This window comes from Trachypithecus francoisi, unplaced genomic scaffold (genome assembly GCF_009764315.1).
Source record: "Trachypithecus francoisi isolate TF-2019V2 unplaced genomic scaffold, Tfra_2.0 Lachesis_group0, whole genome shotgun sequence".
In the NCBI taxonomy this organism is placed as follows: Eukaryota; Metazoa; Chordata; class Mammalia; order Primates; family Cercopithecidae; genus Trachypithecus; species Trachypithecus francoisi.
This window is the reverse complement of record NW_022681453.1, coordinates 43,389,262-43,408,946: the sequence shown is the minus strand read 5'-3', so window position 1 is coordinate 43,408,946 and position 19,685 is coordinate 43,389,262. Positions and strand designations below refer to the sequence as shown.

Below are 19,685 nucleotides of genomic sequence, written 5' to 3'. Positions count from 1 at the left end.
CCTCTCTGTGGGACTCAGGACCACACAGAAAACAGCTAGAAGAACATATCTCTTACATTTCCTTTGAATATATACCCACTAGTGGGATTGCTGGATCATATGGTAGTTCTATTTCAATTTTTTGAGGAACCCCCATGCTGTTTTCCATAATGGCTGTACTAATTTATATTCCCACCAACAGTGGCGCGGTGGCTCAAGCCTGTAATACCAGCACTTTGGGAGGCCGAGACGGGCGGATCACGAGGTCAGGAGATCGAGACCATCCTGGCTAACACGGTGAAACCCTGTCTCTACTAAAAATACAAAAAAAAACTAGCTGGGCGAGGTGGCGGGCGCCTGTAGTCCCAGCTACTCCGGAGGCTGAGGCAGGAGAATGGCGTAAACCCGGGAGGCGGAGCTTGCAGTGAGCTGAGATCCGGCCACTGTACTGCAGCCCAGGTGACAGAGCAAGACTCCGTCTCAAAAAAAAAAAAAAAAAAAAAAAGAGTTTCCTTTTCTTTGCATCCTTGTCAGCATTTGTTATTTTTTGTTTATTTGATAGTAGCCATTCTATTTGTGGTGAGATAATGTCCCATTGTGGTTTTGATCTGCATTTCCTTGATGATTACTGATGTTGCACATTTTTTCATCTACCTGTTGGCCATTTGTATGTATTCTTTTGAGAAATACCAATTCAGATTTTTTTTTGCATTTTTATTAGGATGATGTGTTTTGTTTTGTTTTTGTTTTTTTGCTTTTTTTTGCTGTTCAGTTGTTTGCATTTCTTATATATTTTGAATATTAACCCCTTGTGAAATGCATAGTTTGCATATATATATATTCTCTCACTCTTTAGGTTGTATTTTCACTCCATTGATTGTTGAAGAGATATATGTGCCAAATGCATATCTTTGTGGAAGAGATATCTTTGTATGTCAAAGAGGTAACTGCATTACCATGTTTATTGCAGTAGCATTCACAATAACGAAGACATGGAATCAACCTAAGCATGCATTAACAGATGAATGAACAAAGAAAATGTGGTATTTATACATGATAGAATACTATTCAACCATTAAAAAAAGAATGAAATCCTGTCATTTGTGGCAACATGGATGAATCAGAGGGCATTAAGTGAAATAAACCAGACACAGGACAAATACCACATAATCTCACTCATATGTGGAATCTGAAAAAGTTGATCTCACAGAAGTAGAGGATAGAATGGTGGTTATCAGAGGTTAACCAGTGGGCTGGAAGTGGGGATTGAGAGAGATTCATCAACAGGTACAAAGTAACAGTTAGGAGAAGTAAGTTCTTGCTTTCTATTGCACAGTGGGGTTAATATTGTAGTGTATATTTCAAAATATTAACACCTGATGTGGTGGCTCACACCTGTAATCCCAGCACTTTGGTAGGCCAAGTTGGGTGGATCACCTGAGGTCAGGAGTTTGAGACCAGCCTGGCCAACGTGGTGAAACCCTGTCTGTACTAAAAATACAAAAATTAACAGGGAGTGGTGGTGGGTTTCTGTAATCCCAGATACTCGGGAGGCTGAGGTGGGAGAATCACTTGAACTGGGGAGGTGGAGGTTGCAGTGAGCCAAAATCATGCCACTGCACTCCAGCCTGGGCAACAGAGTGAGACTCCATCTAAAAAAAAAAAAAAAAATCTATCTATAGTTATATCTGTAGCTAGGAGAGAAAATTCTGAAGGTTCTCACCACAAAGAAAGAATAAAAATACATGATATGTATGCTAAACATCGTGATTTAATTTTTATTTTTTATTATTTATTTTTTGAGATAATCTTTCTCTGTTATCCAGGCTAGGGTGCAGTGGCACCATCACAGCTAACTGTAGCCCTGACCTCTCCGGCTCAAGTAATCTTCCATGCCTGGCTAAATGTTAAATTTTTCTGTAGCAGCAGGGTCTCACTATGATGCCTAAGGTGGTCTCAAACTCCTGGCCTCAAATGATCCTCCCACTCAACCTCCCAATGTGCTGGAATTACAGGAATGAGCCTCTGTACCAAATAATTTTTTTTTTTTTGGTTGAGACGGAGGCTCGCTCTGTCGCCCAGGCTGGAGTGCAGTGGCCAGATCTCAGCTCATTGCAAGCTCCGCCTCCCCGGGTTTACGCCATTCTCTTGCCTCAGCCTCCCGAGTAGCTGGGACTACAGGCGCCCGCCACCTCGCCCGGCTAGTTTTTTGTGTGTGTGTTTTTAGTAGAGATGGGGTTTCACCGTGTTAGCCAGGATGGTCTCGATCTCCTGACCTCGTGATCCGCCCGTCTCGGCCTCCCAAAGTGCTGGGATTATAGGCTTGAGGCACCGCGCCCGGCCCAAACAAATTTTTAAGTTTTACACAATGTATACGTGTATTGAAACATCTCATTACATCCCATAAATATGGACAATTAATATATGTTGTTTACAAAGCAAAAGTAAGAAAACAAAAGAACATACCTTGTTCTAGTTTCTAATATCATAATTACAAACTCCCAAGTGTTCTTTAATAGCCTTTATTGGAAATGATGGTAAAATGGACTCCTTTATAAGTTCATTTATCAGAGCTTCTTTTGCAGAATACAACTGTAATTAATACAAGAGGGTATGTTTAAGAAACAGAATATAGTTGTACTAATAGAAGCTTCCAAGAAATGATGCAGCATATCATCCATTCCATGTGATACTGATTTGATCAATTCAGCTGATCATTTAAACATTTTCTCATTGTAGATTTACGCCACTTTTGAAAGTTTTTGAAAATCAAATGTATTAGGTATTATTTTATATTTCTTAGTATCCTGCGGCCTTTAAAAAATAATATGATATTAGTACTGAGGAGGAAGGAAAGGCAGAAAAGTGCATTATTTTCTGATCAATTTCTCTGTGGTAAGGAATTCCTCTCTCTCCTTTCCTCCCTACCTGTCTGCCCTCCTCCCCACATCCCTTGCTTTGGAAAAAGCACTGAGGTTAGAGGGAGTGTACATCTATTAACTACCTCAGATTTTCAAAGAGTTCTCCCTACGTATCGGTGCAATAAAACATACCCATCTGAAGCCTTTCCCACTTCTGTGCAGAGTATTCTACATGTCTCTGTAACTTTATAAGTAATTCTATTTAAGATACTGTATATTTTCCATGGAAGCTCTTATTACACAAATTAATTTTTTTTCTAATGAGACTCAACTTTCATAAATTCTTTATTCTTCTAGTTCAGATTATGAAAGACAAAAGCTTTCTTAAAATATCCTGAATCTAGGTCAATAATTCAAAAAAAATTTTGTCTGAATTTCAGATAAATTCAGTATATTTTGAAGTTCTTTTTTTTGCTAACATATGCTTATTTTCCTTTCAATTTCATTGTACCTTTGTCAAAAATCAAATGACTATATTTACATAAATTTATTACTGCGATTTGTGTTCTTTTCCATTGATTTATGTGTCTGCCTTTTCAGCAATACTACAGTCATGATTACTGTAGTTTTACATTAAGTTCTAAAATTCCTTTAATAACATACTTGGACTAAAGTCCTATCAATTCCTATTAGAGTTAAAATAATCCTTTGTATAACCGATGAAACATGTTAGACTCGGTTTTACACACATAATTTTCAAAATCACCTGGGCTATATCTGGTAAATATCTATCAGTGACAACAAAAGAGTCTGCTGAGATTTTATTAGAATTGTATTGTATTTATAGATCAAAATGGGAGAAATGACTTTAATGCTATTGAATTATCCAGTCCATGAACACGGTATACCTCTGCATTTATTTAGGTCTTTTTGATTTCTTTTATTAGTGCTTTGTGGTTTAACTGTACAGATCCTGCACATATTATGTTAGATGCATGTTTAATTATTTCATTTTTTGGTGCTCTTTTAGATGTTATTGATTTTTAAAGTTTACATTTTAGTAGTTCATTACTAATATATAGAAATACAATTTATATGCATATGTTGATTTTTTACCCACAAACTTGCTAAACTCATTGGTTGTGGGAGCTTTTTTGTAAATCTTTGGGGTGTCTGACAAAGACAATCACTTTATTTGTGAACAAGGACGATTTTATTTCTTCTTTTCTAAATTGTATGTATGCCTTTCATTTGTTTATCTTGTAATGGCCACAGCACAAATAAATGATTTTGCCACAGGCCCAGAAAGCACAGGCCCAGGGACCAGTGCCATCTCCTCCTTCTTGGTTCCAGGCAGCTTGCCAGGGCTAAAACAAATACAGGGGGCCATGTTGTTCTAAAATGGCAGACTAGTCTCTGTCAGCAGGAAATTTGGGCAAGAAGTTTCCCCTAGGGTTGTGAGCATGGAAAATACTGGGTACAATAGCTTTACATATTTTGTATAATTTAATCCTCACAGAAACTAAAAGAGGAAGAAAATTGAATAGAAATGATGAGACAAGATAGCCTTGCCTTTGTCGGATCTTAGAGGGGAAAATGAATCAGTCTTTCATTACTATGTATGATTTTAGCTTCGGTTTTCTGACATGGTAAATTTATTCTGATAAGTTGATAGTGTTTTCTTCTATTTTTAGTTTCCCCAGTTTGTGCTCTGAATGAATATCTTTTTTTTTCCTTTTTTTTTTTTTGGTATCTATTGGCATTATCATTTTTTTCTTAAGTGTGTTAATATGAGTTACACTGATTTTTTAATGTAGAGCTAGGTTACATTCCTGGGACAAAAACCACTTAGATGTGATGCATTATCCTTTTGATGTTTTGCTGGATTTGATTTGTTAATATTTTGTTGACAGTCTTTACAGTTATATTCATGAAGGATATGGTCTCTAGTTTTCTTATAATAACCTTTTTGCCTAATTTTGGTATTATGTAAATGCTAGTCTTATGAAAATGAACTGGGAAGTTTTTCTTTCCTCTATTTTTTGAAAGGATTTTGAGGAATCAATAGTATTTATTCATGAAATGGTAGAATTTGCCATAAAAATCACCTGAGCTTTCAGTTACCTGTTTTGGAGCTTTATAATTAAGAATTCAATTTCAATCACATATAAAGAACTATTGATGTAATCTGTTCTTCTTAAGTGAGATTTCATAGGTAGTGTCTTTTGAAAATTTGTTCATTTTATCTAAGTGGTCAAATTTATGGGCACAGAGTTTTTCATAGTATTTCCTTCTTTTTCTTTTAATGTTTGTGGGGTATTATAGTAATATGTCCTCATTCTTTCATAACATTGATAATTTTTGTCTTCTATGTTTTCCACATCAGTCTGACAAAATGCTTATCAATTTTATTCATCATTACAAAAATCAGTTTTTAGTTTTCGTTTGCATTGATTTTCTGTATTGTATTTTCTGTGTTTAATTTTACTGATTTTTGCTTCATTTTCTTCCTTCTGATTACTGTAGCTTTATCTTCCTTTTCTAATTTCTTGCAGTAGAACAGGTTTTTTTTTAAATCTTTATTTTATAAATTAAACTTTAAATAAGAGAAATCTCTCTCAAGCCACTGCTTTAGCTACAATCCTACACATATTGACATATCTTTAAAAATTTTTTATTTATCTCAAATATTTTAAAATTTTCCTTTAGAATTTCTCTTTGAAATATGCTTCCTTCTTCATAATTTTACCAGGTAACTTTCTGTTATCAATCTCTGGTTTAATTCCACTATGGTACAAGACCATACTTGGTATGGTTTCTATTATTTTAAATATTTTTATAGTTTATTTTGTTGTTTAGATAGGGTCTATCTTGGTTATATTTTCATGTGCACTTCAGAAGGCAGTGTATTCTGTCCCCTCTGCCCCACAATGACATCTCCACGGACTCTTTTCAGTCTTTTATATGTGAACCTGGTGGGATTTCTTGCAAGAAGGTTTGGATTCTGCCAATGTCTACAGCCCGCGATAGTTCCCATAGTTCCCTGTCCTGCACTCCCATATTCACCTTTCACCCATTTGTCAACTATTCTTGCTGACCTCTTCTTACCAGTATCAGGTGGTATCTACCTCTAGTGAGCAAGTGCACAAATCGATTTCGCTTATTTGTCCTTAACCTTTTGGATCAGTTGGGTGCTCTGCCAACTGACTTTTTAAAAGTCATGCATTTACAGTTGGTCTGACTCTTTTTGTTTTGTCTTAAATGTGGGGAGTGATGCTCCTTCCAATACTTTGCATCCCGTGGCAGAAAGTCTTGTGATTAAGTTCTTTGTCTGAAATAAAAAGTAAGTCCCTTACTGCCTACCCCTATAATGTAACTGGCTACTGAGTATCTTTACAAAACAAATTCCACATGATTTCCAATGATAATGAAGACATGAGATACCACCAATTTGTATGTAGTTGAAAATTTTATATTTGTATATAGTGTTTACAAAATAAAATTATAATCCCAAGGGATGCAAAAATAATGGAATGTAGAAATTATACACTTCATTAATAACTAAAACCAGTCTATCATTTGTTATGTTTTTGGTAACTGCATAGCCAAAATTCTATTAAGTGGATCAAGAAACAATAAAATAAATGAACACGGATTATAGTAAAATGTCATTGTTGAACCATAAAGAAATAAAACTATGGATGCTGAATCTAAATAGAAAACAGAACAAATAATTGCCTGCTTTCATCTACCATATGACATCTGGGAGCAGCAAGCCTCTTGGAGAATCTCAAGTCACATTTTAACAACAGTGACCCACAAAATTTGGCTTCATATTTCACATATTTAACTGTAAGGCATTATAACATGGTTATTAGAAGAGAACAGATTTTTGGAATCAGACAGATTGAACTCCAATTCAATTTCTACTTTCTACTCCATCAGTTAACCAAAGGTGACTTCAAAGATACTAAGAGTTAGACTTCTCAAGAAAATTGACTTATATTAAAATATTTCCTGATTGTGTCTAGTTAACATGAAAATTAGCAGTCTAATTAGCTAAAACTACTAATGTATACCAAAAGCAAAGAAACAACCATTGTAATCATGAACTTGTAATTCATTTTGGTTAAATTTGGAGGTCCAACAGCATCTTTCTTTGTCATGACATCTTTACTTAGTGGGGGGGGGGGGGAAGTGGCTTTATAAACCAGATGCAATTGGGTTCTAATCCCAACCGTGCCCTTATTAGAAGAGCAAACTTTTATAAATCACTGAACCACTATGAGGTATAGTTTCTGTACTTTTAAAATGAAAATTTAAAATATCTTTGTCTCAGGACTGTCACAAATAATGCATATAAAATGCCTAAATTTTTATTACATTTATCTTCATCATTATTTCCTTCACCTCTAATATCATAGATCTTGCTGATATCAGGTTCAAGATTTAATTCCAAATCTAATTGCAAATGCTTGCCTTTCCCAAGATAAGAAGTATTAGTATTCCTTAATGAATTTCCGTATTTAAACTCCATAATTAAGAGTACTCAAGATAAAAGCTTTACAATTGTGATAACACAATAGTGCCCTGGTTTTTTTAAAATAGTTTTTTAAAACTGTAGTTTTTTAAAAGTTATTTCTAAACTGAATTTTACATAACAATTTTAGTTTTACAAAATGAGGCAAACAGGAATAAATTTGATTTCAGGTACACTGATGTTGCTATTATTGAATATGAAGTGATTATATAGCCAAATAAATATTAATATTACATGATATCTCAAATTTAGATATTGTTTGTATTCTTTATACTACTTGGAACCTTTGATGATGTTAATGGTTATCTACTTATCTTTTGTTGATTTGCTCTAATAATGTCCTCATGAAAAGCTTAGGGATTTCTTTCAAAAACTATATAGTGCATTTCTATTATAAGAACTGAAAAACAATTCATTTGGGTCTAACTTTGTAGTAAGTTTTATAGAGAATCCCACATAAATCAATTACTCTTACCTTCATAAACAACATAATGAATGTAAGGAATACTTATTAGAAAGACATTTTACTTGGATTGGTATGTTACTCTCTGCCATGACACTTTCTAATATAAGGTCAGCTAACCAAAGCAAACCAAACAAAACAACTGTTGATGAATGACAAGAGCAAAAAAACCTTTAAATGTCTATTTTTTTTCGAAATCTCTGGCATCATGTGAGAAAATTATGAAATACTATACATTGATTTAATTACGAATAGAGGAATCTGTAGAAAAATGTTCTTGACTTATTACAGTTCCACATATAACCAAAATAAGTTGGTAGCAAATATTCTCAGTAGATATTTCTTTGCCTTTGGTTTTCAGCATAGGCTTGAGCCAACTCAATTTTATTTTTCCCATTCTGTTTTATAATAACCACGAAATGTCTCCATTTCTAATTCCATCTGCCACTGGCCATTGAGTGGGCTCTTGGTTCCTCCAGGCAGGCTTTCTGTGTAGCCTACAGTTTAAATGTCAAAGGACTGTGGAGTAAGTGTTGGGGAAAACTGACTGTGAATTACATGTGAATTCTGATCTCCAGCATTTATACAATGTTTCACTCTCCAGAGTGTCTCTTGTTTTCCACCCTGACTGTATCTCAACTTTTCAGTGTTTAGTTAGGTTTGTTTTTTCCATACAGGATACTGTTACAACATAAACTCAGTGAGTTGTGGATCTCTTAACTTTTTAGAGACTATTCTTTTATTTTAACAATGAGTAGAAGCATTTTCCATATTGTCACTCTAATTTTAGGATACCTACAGCATCTCACATAGGTTTCCTAAAGTAAGTTACCTCTGGTATACTCTAACATAAGCATGAGAGATGATAGGTTAAGAAAAAATTAATATTAGTTTAAGCCAACCACATAGGTCTGATTCCAGTTCTAATCAACTTCGCTTCAGCCAAGAAACTGGTCATTTACACATCTCAATACATAAATTTGCAATCAGAAGCTTCCTTTCCATTGTTATTTAATAATTATTAGAGCAATGGCAAAGTTAGATGTTTTTAAGCCAACATTTCTATGTGACAATATATGAAAATTAATATTTCATGAACATTTACTTAAGTTTTTACATCAGAAAGGATGTCATCTGACCCTTGGCTGAACTATAAATAGAAAACCAAGAAAAATGTCATAAAAAAGAAACAACAAAGAAGTTAGGTGAAATTTAGAATTATATGCTATTGTCTTAAATTATTAAATATTATCTTACAAAAAATATCTTTAATAGTGACTTTTAGAGTTTAACGTGTCACTCCTCCCTAACCAGCTAAACACAATCATTGACCATTGCATCTAGACAATTGACAATGTATTCATCTGTCCATCCTTCCACTCATCAATCTAACCATTCCCCTTCACCGATGATCAGCTTGCACAGTTCCTTAGCTAAAGCTGAGGGGGATTCGGATGTCACTAACACAATATTGATAGATTTACCATCAAATTTAGTAAAGGGATCTTCTTTACTGCCTAAGGGTGTGGGCTTTGAGTTAAAAAGATCTAAATCCAAATCTTATTTCTGCTATGCACAAGCTATGTGTTATCTGTGCTTTGCTTAACCTCCCTTTGTCTAAGTTACTTATTTGTTAAATGGAGATTGTGAAATCTACATTTGAAGGTTGCAGGATGCTTAAATGAGATTATCATGCAGCCTGTATATTGCCCTCAGAAATAGTAACTATCATTACTATTCTGGAGGTGCTGAGAAGAACAATCACAAGCAAGTGCTAAGGAAAACATTAAATATTATTGAAAGAAAGAAGCATTCAATAGAGTATAGTGACCTAAAAAGTAAGCAAGAGAAGAGGCTTATTTTTTCTTAAAGGTAGTATCAAGTGCTAAAAAAAATTGAGGAAGCTTAATATTTTTGTCTGTTAGTTCTTCCAAACTATGAATCTGTGAGAAGGTATGATTATATTGAGTTCTTTCTTTTATTTAATGCCACTCATACCTACAAGCAATGACATAAATAAGCCACACAAGTAGGAGATACCTATATATATAAAGATATTCACCTGTGCTTTGCCACACACAGTGATATGGTTTGGATCTGTGTCCCCATCTGTATTAGTCAGGGTTCCCTAGAGGGACATAAGTAATAAGGAGAGATATAGATAGATATAGATATAGATAGACATATAGATATAGATAGACATATAGATATGAAGGGGAGTTAATTAAGTATTAACTCACACAATCACAAGGTCCAACAATAGGCCATCTGCATACTGAGGAGCAAGGAGACCCAGTCCAAGTCCTAAAACTGAAGAACATGGAGTCTGATGTTTGAGGTCAGGAAGGATCCAACACGGGAAAAAGATGTAATCTGGGAGGCTAGGCCAGTCTAGTAGTTTCACGTTTTTCTGCCTGCTTTATATCCTAGCTGCACTGGCAGTTAATTAGATGGTGGCCACCCAGATTAAGGGTAGGTCTGCCTTTCCTAGCCCACTGACTCAAATGTTAATCTCCTTTGGCAACACCTTCACAGACGCACCCAGGATCAATACTTTGCCTCCTTCGACGCAATCAAGTTGACACTCAATATTAACCATCACAGCATCCAAACCTCCTGTGAAATTATAATCCCCGGTGTTGGAGGTGGAGCCTGGCAGGAGGTGATTGGATGATGAGGATGGTTTCTCATAGTTTAACACCATTGCCCTTGGTGCTGTTCTCACAATAGTGAGTTCTCCTGTGAGATTTGGTTGTTTAAAAATGTGTTGTACTTCCCTGCCCTCTCTTTTGCTCCTGCTCCCACCATGTAAACCAGTTCACGCCCCCCTTTGCCTTCTGCCATGATTGGGAGCCTCCTGGAGACCTCCCCAGAAGCAGATGCTGCCATGCTTCCTGTACAGCCTGCAGAACCATGATGCAATCAAACTTCTTTCCTTGATAACTTATCCAGTCTCAAGTATTTCTTTATAGCAGTGCAAGAACAGACTGACACACACACACATACATAAACCCACAAACAAAATCTGGAAAATTGCAATATATTTTAATGTTAATTTAGAAAAGTTTGAGAACCTTCAAGTGAAGAACTGCTTTAAACCATTAGCTAGTGTTCTTGTACCTGATGGAAATGAAATGTTCAATTACTTCCTTTACTTTCTGGGTAGCAAATAACGGCGTTTATTTGTATAGGATCCTCATATTATATATAAAGGAACTACAAAATAAGAACAAAACTATAAAGAAAGTAGAGAAATCAGTTAGAATGAAATCTTAGAAGGCAACCATCATGTCTCCTACCACAGTGTGTTCTGTTAAAGTTGTATATTCAAACCAATGAAGATCAGTGGAGATATTGCCTTAAAGTTTCTTATATAATTTTCTCGAGCCATTGTTTAAAAGTGAAAAGCCGGCGGGCGCGGTGGCTCAAGCCTGTAATCCCAGCACTTTGGGAGGCCGAGACGGGCGGATCACGAGGTCAGGAGATCGAGACCATCCTGGCTAACACGGTGAAACCCGTCTCTACTAAAATACGAAAAACTAGCCGGGCGAGGTGGCGGGCGCCTGTGGTCCCAGCTACTCGGGAGGCTGAGGCAGGAGAATGGCGTCAACCGGGAGGCGGAGCTTGCAGTGAGCGAGATCCGGCCACTGCACTCCAGACCGGGCGACAGAGCAAGACTCCGTCTCAAAAAAAAAAAAAAAAAAAAAAAAAAAAAAAAAAAAAAAAAAAAGTGAAAAGCCTCAGACTAAGGAAGACATTTGGTTCAAGTGGTGTCTATTTGAAATGGAAAGTGTTTGTAGAATCTAGAGTCAAAGAAATCTGGGGATTCAAAGTACAGCTGACCTGAGACAATGCAGATAAACAACTTTATTGCTTTCAGTCCATGAGGGGTAAGAGAGTGGGTTTGAGAAAAGCACATGTTTGCTGGGCTTGTATCTGACTCTACTATTTATTAGATGCCTGGCCTGGGACACATAATTGAACCCTTCTGACTTAGAGTTTCCTAATACGATGTGAATAGCTGCTAAATTTGTCAATATGTTAGCAACTGTAACAAATAAACCTCAATACTTCAACATCTTAATGCAATCGTTTATATTTCTCTCTCATCCAGCAGGTGATTCTGCGGACATGCAGGCTCCTTGTATCTTGTGGCTCCACTAACACTCAGGGTCTCTGCATCCAGCTGGTGGGAGGAGAAAGAAGGAATGATGACAGTAGCCTCCATTATTAAGAGCTTTGGCCCAGATGTGGTGCATGCCACTTCTCTAATTCTGTTTGCGACACATTGTCACATATCACACCTAGAAGCAAGGAGACCAGGAAAAGGAGTCCTTTTCTGTGCACTCACTTCCCAGCCACAGTTTTCTGCTATGGACTTGGGCACATGAACGGTGGCAGATGGCTAGCCATTTTTCAATTCTTGCTTTCTATGGTTGATAAGAGGGTTGCAGAGCACACATGTAAGGAAACCAGCACAACATTTGCCACTCTGGGAGCAATCAACAAATGACACCTGCTAATTAGGGAGACTAACTCCTCCAAGTTTGCCTGAGATTTTCTTTTGCATTAGCATGGAAGATCCTATGTCCCAGTAATTCCTAGAGTTCCAAGCAAACCAGGATGGTTTGTCTAGGACTCTCCTTGCCTTAAAACCGAAAGTCCACAATTCTGAAAACCTCCTCGGTTCCTCACAAACTGGAACACTTGGTCATCCTACTACTACTGTTAATATTATTATCATCATCTTGAATAAAAGGGAATATTTGTACTTGTGTTCTCAAGTGTGTGTGTGTGTGTGTGTGTAAAGTAATAACTGCTTTGCTGATTTGAATGAAATGCAATACAGAAAAAAACCCGCTACAAAATTTTCTAACATTTTGAAAATGATTTACTGCAGATGACCCAAAGAGACATTTGAGATGTTTGTGACAATGATAACTGTCTTGAAATGCACAAATGCAGGCATGTGCAAGTGTTTCAGATATATTTTGAGTGATTCCAGAAGGCTGAAATGAGACCTATGGGTGGAAGATACGACAGGTAGATGATAGCTCAATATAAAGGAATTTTCTTTAAAAAAGGGTCTGTTCAGAAGACAGACTAATTCAGCAATCCCCAAGGCAGAAGTTGAATGCAAAACACATGCTGTATCCATATCCCAAAAGACCTACAATATTATTTAATGTGCTTTATATGCAACATCATTCTGGCCCCTTATCATGGTTCTCAGGCAAAATAGATACTGAGGAGACATTTTAGCAAAAGCTATAAAGTAGGCACACATTTCCCCCTTATATTTCCTGATCTCTGTGAGCTTTATATTTTAATCTCAAATCTCTGTTATTATCTATTTTTCTGTTTCTAATGTCACACAATGTTACCCTCTGGGAGCAGAGCCAATCTGAGAACTCCCTGGGGCTTAAACTAATCAACTGGTGATTTTTTTTTTTCATCTCTATGCTGCTCCAACTTGGAAGAGCAACAGAATTATATGCTTGGGCTGAAAAATTAATACCAGTCAGAGCCCTTAGAATGGTGATCTTCTAAATCTACGGAATCTATAAAACTGACTACCCAAAAGAGGCTGGTTGGAATATCATTTTACCAACAGACTCCTTTGATCTTTCCTTCCCAAAGACATTTTTCCCCATGTACTCTAAGAGAGAATATGATACAACTAAAGTAGATGTTCTCTTAAGACCCTGATTATGTGTCGAGCTCTGTGCAACTACAATTCTGCCTTTCTTCTATAAGTTTAGTATGTGATTAATAAATACTAATGATCATTTTAAGTGGCCAGAGGGAGAGATGACTATAAGATTTGGAAAAGAGGGAATGAATCATATACTGAAAATGGATCTATTAGTAATCCTGGGTAATTGAGATGTAGCAGTCTGTGCTTTTGAAATGATACTGTGTCTAAGCTTGGGCTGCTATAATGAAATGCCATAGCCTGGGTGGCTTAAACAGCTGACATTTATTTCTCACAGTTCTGAAGACGGGAAAGTTTGCGATCAAGGTACCAGGGAGAGCCCTTTTCTGGCTTGCAGATAGCTTCCCTGTGTCCTCACATGGCAGAGAGACAGCACCAGCTCTAGTTTACCTTCCTCTTCTCATAAAAACAAGAATTCCACCATGGGGTCCCCACACGCAGGACTGCATGTAAACCTAATTTCCTTCCAAAGGTCCTATCTCCAAATATCAGCACATGGGACTTACAGCTCCAACATATGAATTTGGGGGGACACAAACATTCAGTCTATAATAGAACCCCTTACACAGGCCAACAGGGATGCATCTAACTTGAGGCATTGGTGAATTTCCATCAATTATCCAACATATCCATTTGGTGCATCTACTATGGGAAGGGCAATGTGCTTTCTATGCTAGGCTCACTCAAGCAGAAATCATGGAAGACTCTGTGTCAGAAGATAGTCCAGAGGCTTTCTTACTGAGAAAGACATCCTCCACATGTAGGATCTTATTATCCTCTATAAAAGTGTGTGATGTTTTCTTTCCTGCTATTGCTATCTCATTGTGGTATTTTCCCATCAATACATTAAATGCCCTCTTGTGTTCCCAAGAAGAGAGTACTCAGTGCATTTTTTGATAAATGAATGAATGTTGGATAAATGATGTAACCTCTAAGGAAGAAAGATAAATAATTAGCATTCAAATTGAGAAAATGTGGGTAATTGTTCAAAAAATCAGAGAGCCGTTAAATTCTACTTGGCTCACAAAATATGAATTCATCTTATGACAGCAGAGTTTGTATTTTCTAGTTGTCTCTTCATCCTTTCTACTTTTCAGAGCACAAAGGCAGCACAATATCATTTCTTCAGTACATTCAATTTGCATATTAGTGAAAATTGGGAAAGACTGGATTGTACTAAATATTTTTAGGATAGAAATGACAAATTCTTGCCGGGAAGGTACATGTCTTATTGGGGAAATAGGGTAGACCCCATGGAAACATATGAAAGTTCTAACCCTTGCCATAGCACCTTAAACTCTCTGAGCCTCAAAAATCTTTAACTGTAAATGGGGTGATTATTACACCCAAGTCATTTACATCCCTTTATATTTTGGTACTTTATTTGTATTCATATTAACAAAAGCTAAAAGAGCATTTATTTGTGTAGAATGAAAAGTCTAACGAAGTACTGGCTTCAGGCACAGCTGTGTCCAGGAGTTCAAACAATGTTACAAAGATTACCTCTCTCTCATGACTCAATTTTTAGCTATATTTTTAGAGTGTACAATCAACAGATTTAGGCTCATCTTATCTTTTCAATCATCAGGTTTTTTTCTGACACACCATCTTTTTTTTATCTAGTACCATCAAAACACCTAGAATGAGTCACATTGGCTTGGTTTGAGGCACTTAAACAATCCCTATGGTTGATTGGCCACACATGGTTTATTTGCTCAACTCTAGGGATTAAGAGTCAGGACAGGATCGATTTAGACACATTTCGCCTAAGTGTGGCAAGAAATATTTTCCCAAAAATAAATAGAAAAGAAGTAATGAATTCTGGGCAGATACTCACTACACACACACACACACACACACACACACACACATGTCTATGTGCTATTATAATCTGGCTGGCATATTTGAAAGTAACTATATTTTAGAGGCAATTTTCAAAATAAACATCAGACAATCTCTTTGGGTTATTACAGATCCGTAGAGTTTGATTTTTAAGCTACTATCATTAGTAACATAACAGTAAGGGCACTTGTCATAAAATATTTGGTCTACATAAATGTAATATAAGATAACTAGACGAATTTAAAAAATGAAAGCAATGATAGTCAACATCCTGTGTAATTATGTTTCTCTTGCTGACTTTCACATTCTATTGAATTTTTCCTCTTGAAGATCTTTACGCTTCAAATATTAGATTAACACAGGTTTAACGCAATTTATTTTTATCCCAAGAGTCTATGCATTTTCTCTTTTCAAATAAGAACGTTTTAAAATACTAGATTTCTGCTAAATTATAAATTACAAATTCTAATAAATTATCACTTTAAAATTAGGTTTTACTAAATCTAAGTATGAATACTTTTTTAATCTTATGAAAATTATGCTGAAAATATGACTGTCAAAGAAATGCAATGAAGATTAAAAAGCATTAAATAATAAATCACTCCTCAAAAATTAAAATATGGGTTGATTTGTTTTTTAACCTTCTACCTGGGTTCCCTCTACTTATTACATTCCCCTTATACTTAAATAAACTTGAAGAAAATAAGAATATATTTACAACTGACAATGTTTTAAAATGTTATTTCAAATAATAGTTTTAAGAAAACTAAACATTAGTTAAAACCAGGTTAAATCGCCTTCATTGTAGACAAAATGCCACCAAATGTCAAGCATATGTTAATATATAGTTACAACTATAGTTTGGTAACGCGATTGCCATATGTATTTTAATGTTATGGGCAGTGATATGGAGACCTTCAGAGGATAATTATACACATTAAAGTCACTATTCAGCACAAGATACTTTGCTGCAGCCTAAACATCTCTGTGAGAAAGTATATTTTCTGCTACATCTTTGAGGTATTTATTGTCAATCATTAGTACTATTAGGAAATTGGTCAGGCGCTGTGGCTCACGCCTGTAATACCAGCACTTTGGGAGGCCGAGGTGGACAGATCACTTGAGGTCAGGAGTTTTGAGACCATCCTGGCCAACATGGTGAAACCCTGCCTTTACTAAAAAGAAAAATTAGCCGGGCGTGATGGCGGAAGCCTGTAATCCCAGCTACTCGGGAGGCTGAGGCAGGAGAATCACTTGGACCCGGGAGGCGGAGGTTGCAGTGAGCCGAGATCGCGCCACTGCCCTCCAGTCTGGGCGGGCGAGCAAGACTCTGTCTCAGAAAGGAAAATTTAATAATGTGGGTTTTCTTTAAAGTAGTCATGCTAGGAAAGATAAGGAGGAGATGTTAAGTTATACTTACCCTATTTCACTTCATTTTCATTTTACCCCTAAGTTAGGCTTTTCTTATTGGAAGAACTGAGACATTCATAATTGCAAGTATCCCTTCATAGTTCAGCAGAGATATCCTCATTCCTTTTCTTTCTCTTACTCTTTCATTCTTTGTGCCTTATCACAATATCCAGGTATCTCAGAACACAGTGCTTTGAATACTTTAACCTGGTTATTGACACAATGACATCACAATATAATGCCTGTGCATTCCAGAAAACAGAAATGGCCGTCTTTTTCATTTGTACACAGTATCTGAAATACATGCATGTTAAATTAAATTATACCTTAAAGAAAACTCTAAGACAAAAGCAAGATAGAAACACTGCTAGCAGAAACATTTTTATAGGAATATGACTATATTCACCCACAAATAAAGGAAAACTTCATAAAATGTCGCTTACTAAAATTAGTTTGCTGTGAATCATCTTTCAGATAAATTCAGTTACAATTTAAATATCTGTGGTTTGAAACATACATTAAAAAGATATTACCTTTGTTTTTGAACTGGTATTTTTTGTTGTTGTTAATTCTAACAGTTGTGAATGTATATGGTTAAAAACGTTCAATGCTGCAGAGGGCTTAAAATGAGAACAAATAGTCTCTCATCATAGTTCTCCTCACCTACAATATTCTCCTTCAAATAAAATATAAACATTTTGACTGTTTGGTTTTAGATTCTTCCTGCAGTTGCCTGCAAAAGTCTAAATTGTATGCTTATATCGCCGTGTCTACATGTACACGCAAGGTGTCATGTAAAGTTTTCTGCTAATGGTAGCTGAAAGTTTAGTTCACATATTCCAACACTATCTCTATCTTCCTTCTCAATTTATTTACACATCACTTTTTAGTTCCTGCCTGGAACTTTAAACAACATTCTTAAAACTCAATTTTTTGCTCCATCAGCCTACACAGAGTTATGCTTTCACTCTGACATTTTGAAAGATAATACAAGCACTCTCAGCCCAGCCCCCAACCCGCCTCTGCTTACCACCTATGTTTCAACTTTTATCTGTGTCTTTAGGTTTATGTTGTCTGGATTTAAATTTTATATTCCTTTCTGAGATGTGGTTATGTGTTCTGCATTTGGCCATAATTATTGATTCCAGAAGATGAAAACCACTAAAACTACTCATAACACTCTGTTTAGGAAAATATTTTTATAGGAATATGACTATATTTACCCACAAATAAAGGAAAACTTCATAAAGTATAACTTGCTAAAATTAGTTTGCTGTGATTCATCTTTCAGATAAATTCAGTCACGATTTAAATTTTCTTGGTTTGAAACATATATGAAAAAAGAGATTACTTATGTTACCCATAGCATAGCTATTTAGGACCCTGGGACTGCATTTCCTTCTCTGTTGCCATAATGTCCTATTTTTTATTGTTGGTGGTATTTTTATTGTTGTTCTTATTTAATAAACTCTTTTTTAGAGCAGTTTTACATTCACAGAAAAATTGAGCGGACGGTACAGAGATTTCCCTTATACTCCCTACTCCCACAGATACCTAGCCTTCCTTATTATCAACATCCCACATCAGAGTGATACATTTGTTACAATTAATGAACATTTACACATCATTATCATCAGGGGTTACAGCACACATTAGTGTTCATGTTTGCTGCTTTAGATTTTATTGGTTTGAAAAAACGTATAATGACACATGTATACCATTCTAACATCATACAGAATAGTTTCACTGCTCTAAAAATCCTCTGTGCTTCACCTATTTATCTCTGCCACCCTCTGGCCCCTGGCAACCACTGTTCTTTTAGCTGCCTCCATAGTTTTGCCTCTTGAACAATGTTATATATTTGGAATCCTACAGTATGCAGCCTTTTAATATTGGCTAAGATCTTTTACTTAGTAATATGTATTTATTTTCCTCCTTGTTTTTTTCCTGGCTTGATAGTTCATTTCCACTTAGTGCTCAATAATATTTCACTATCTGGATGTACCACAGTTTATTTACTCATTCACCTATCGAAGGACATCTTGATTGCTATGTCCAATTTTTAAATGTCTTCATGTTCTGAAGTTTAAATGACTTAATAGAGTGAAGTTCTAAGTTATTCAACATTTTTTGCACTCCACCAAATCCTGATTGTGTTCTCAAAGTTTACCAAGTTCTCCGTCTTACTATTGATTCTCCTTTTTCACGGGGCCCTTTGTCTTAGAAGGCTTTATGCTTCTACTGTTTACTTTTGAGCAGCATTACAGCTTTCTTCATGAAAATCCCCCTTGTTGCTTTTCTGTGCTTTCTGGATTTCAAAGTTTCCTGGTTCTTGAGTTAAGCTTTCATCTTACTGAAACACATCTACCAAAACTTCCAAACAAAAATAAGTATCTGTAATGTACTTTGAGTCCTTGCATACTGGAAATATCTTTTTTTTTGTCCTCACATTTGAATGACAGTTGGTTAGGTATAGAATTTAAGTTTGATAATAATATCCTTTTGACATTTTGAAGTAGTGGACCTCGCAGTTTTTACAAGCAATGTGTTCAAGCAAAAGTCTTTATTCATTCAGTATGTTTGTTTGTTTGTAGAGGCAGAGTGCACCCAGGCTGGAGTGCCGTGGCATGATCACAGCGATCATAGCTCACTACAGCCTTGACTTCCTGGGCACAAAGGAACTTCCTGCCTCAGCCTTGCAAGTAGCTGGGACTATAGGCTTCCCCATGGTCAACATCCTGCACCACCACATCCAGCTAATTTTTTTTTATTATTATTTTTTCTAGAGACAAGCTCTCACTATGGTGCCCAAGGTGGTCTTGAACTTCTGGCAATCTTTCCCTCTCAGCCACCCAGAATGCTGAGATTACAGGT

General features: G+C 36.0%; 1 long non-coding RNA gene across 1 annotated transcript in view; it reads right to left on the bottom strand.

Annotated features, from left to right (window-relative positions):
• Positions 1-16,992, bottom strand: part of LOC117076497 — a 36,832-nt gene extending 19,840 nt beyond the window's left edge. Inside the window, exon 1 of the long non-coding RNA XR_004434386.1 lies at positions 16,822-16,992. This is a non-coding gene — a long non-coding RNA (uncharacterized LOC117076497). The remainder of the gene's footprint in view (positions 1-16,821) is intronic.
• Positions 16,993-19,685: the final 2,693 nt, after the last annotated feature.